The sequence below is a fragment of the Wasmannia auropunctata genome, unplaced genomic scaffold (genome assembly GCF_000956235.1).
Source record: "Wasmannia auropunctata unplaced genomic scaffold, wasmannia.A_1.0 LD336078.1, whole genome shotgun sequence".
NCBI classification, from domain to species: domain Eukaryota; kingdom Metazoa; phylum Arthropoda; class Insecta; order Hymenoptera; family Formicidae; genus Wasmannia; species Wasmannia auropunctata.
In genome coordinates, this window is record NW_012026812.1 from 581,240 (window position 1) to 583,928 (window position 2,689).

Sequence of the window (2,689 nt, forward strand, 5' to 3'; positions counted from 1 at the left end):
CGGTTCGTGCCACGCATCTGCCGCGGCCAGAGGCAATGGTCGGGACACAACGTCGCGAATCGATTGCAGGCGATCACATTTGGAAATCCGCATTCTCTGTCGCGCAGAAGACGAACTGTCGCGGAGCAGTAATGTGTTTTGAATTTGATTCCACGTTTCGTTCGGTACTCGCGAATCACTCGCTCGAGCGTAGCCATGTCCCCTTCGCTCGACATGTCTCGACCGTGTGAAATCTCCGCGAGCATTTGCAGGAGCATTCGTACGAGCAATGCCCCACGCGACGAGATCGCGTCGCCGAACGGTCGCGCGTCCGTCGCGCGGCGCGAGACGGGACGACGCCGCGAGCGGGATTCGCGCCGCGGGACGCCCGTTTCGACGCCTCGCGAAAACGGCCCCCGCGGAAACGCGCGATCGTGGGAATCCCGTCGAGCGCGCCGGAACGCTCCACGCGATCCCCGCGTGGCGACGCCTCGGGGGGGGAGCGAAACCAGATGCGCGCGGTTCGTTCGATTTTCAAGCCGGGCTCTCGAACGAGGGGGGGAAGCGCTTTCGCGGCGCGCGAGAAGAAGGGGTTCTCGCGTTTTTTTTTCTTTTCCGTACGATCGCCTTTCCTCGCGGTGCGAGCGTGTCTCGCGCGAATCGTTCCCCACCCCACGCGCGACGCGGCCCGACGCGAGAGAACGAGGACCGTGCGCGACGAACGTTGAGATAAACGTAAAAAAAAAAAACGAACGCGGTGGAACGCCGTCCGCGATCTCGCGAGGAGATCTCTTCGCGACGACCGCCGCGCGGGAGCGAGAGAGCCCCGCGCGGCGTCCCGAGCGCTCCTCAACCGTGTCCACGCTACTCTCTCTCTCTCGAACGAACGGCGGACTCGCGGAACCCCGTCGACGCTCGTATATTTTCGAAAAAAAAAAACGAACGAACGGCAGGGAACGCGTAGCGCTCGCACTCTCGATCGCGACAACGTGGAAACGAGGAACGATCGATCGCCGCGATCGGCGCGCGCGGGTAGCTCGCTCGCTCCCTCCCTCGCCGAAACGCGCCCAGGGCGCGATCGCGCGTCGGCGCGACGCTGCGCGGCGATCGCTCGCGCCGATCGCTAGGCTCCATCCACGTATCGCGTCGAGATATCCGGATTTTTCGTCTCTATCGTTTTTGCGCGGTCGCTCCCCCCGTCGACGCTTCTCCGAAATGAAAAAAAAACGTACGGGAGTCGCTGAACCGGCGCGCGAGCGAGCGAGCGAGCGAGCGATCCCCGCGCGGCGTCCCGAGCGCCACAGCGTTCCGTTCTCGGGGAAACGACCGAATTTTTTTTTTCGCGACCCACGCCCTCGAGCGCGCACGCTTCGATCGCTCTCTCTCTCTCTCTCGCGACGCTGTCGGACGAGCGAGCGCCAAATCGAACCAAAAAAAAACACGTATCTCGCGACGCGGCGCGTCCCACTCGGCGGCGGGACGACGCCGCGAGCGGGATTCGCGCGCGGGACGAACGGGAGATCCGCGATCGCGCCGCGGGATTCGCGTTTCGTCGCCTCGCGAAAACGGCCCCGCGGCGGCGAAAACGCCCGATCGTGGGGATCCCATCGAGCGCCGCGGAGAAACTCTTCCGCGCCGCGATCGTGCTCGGGGACGCGCGGCGATGGAGCGCGCGCGACGCCTCGATGGGAGGGAGCGAAACGAACCGCGGTCGACGCGCATCGCCGCGTCTCTCCTGGCTCTCGACGGAGGCGCTCTCGTAGCGCGAGAAACGACGGATGGATGGACGGGCGTTTCGTTCTCTTCGATCGAACCGATCGCGCTACTCAACGTCGCGGTACAGCCGCGATTCCCAACCCCCCCACGACGAATCGCGGCCGCGACGCGAGAGAGAGAGAGCGAACGACCACGAGCGAGTGACCGAACGCGAAAATAAAGGGGAGGAAGAGCGAGCGCGACGAAACGAGAGTCACGCGTCCACGATCTGCCTCCGAAGGAGGAATCTCTATCTCTCGTCTCTCTCTTCGCGATGAGGCGCGTGTTTTTGTTTTTTTTTTCCAACGGCGATATCTCGACCCACCTTTGTCAACCTTTAACGACGGTAGCGTGTAAAGCGAAGCGGCCCGCGAGCGCGTCTCGCCGTTTCGGCGCTGCGTCGCGCTTCCACGCGTCGGGCGAAACGAGAGAGAGAACCGTCGTCGTCGCGGTCGCGAGACGATACGACCGACGAGACGGCGATCAGCGACGAGTCGGAGGACGTCGCTCGCGTCCTCGCCGACGATCCGCGCGGCGAGACGGCCGACGTCCCGCGCCCTGGTGTCGCCGGTGCGATTTCCGCGCGACCGGGTGCGCGCGGAACCGGCGAACGCGCGGCGAGACGGGGAGTCGCGATCCACCGAGATTCCGTGCGCGCGTGGCCTCGCGGCGCGCGAGACGAAGGGTGTACGCGTGGCTTCGCGAGAGGGACGACCACGAGAGGTGGCTCGAACGTTGAGCGAGAAGATGGAACGCCCGGACGGGGAACGATCGCCGATTGGGCCGAGCGAGTCGTCGAGAAGCTGGAGTCGACCGACGTGCGCATCGCGATTCCCGCGGGTGGTGCGTCGAGCTGTCGACGATAGACTCGTACACCTATCGCCCCGTGGACGTATCCGGCCGCCGTGCGAGACGGCTGCTCGGCGGCGCGAGTCCTGCGACGACGTACGTCCGA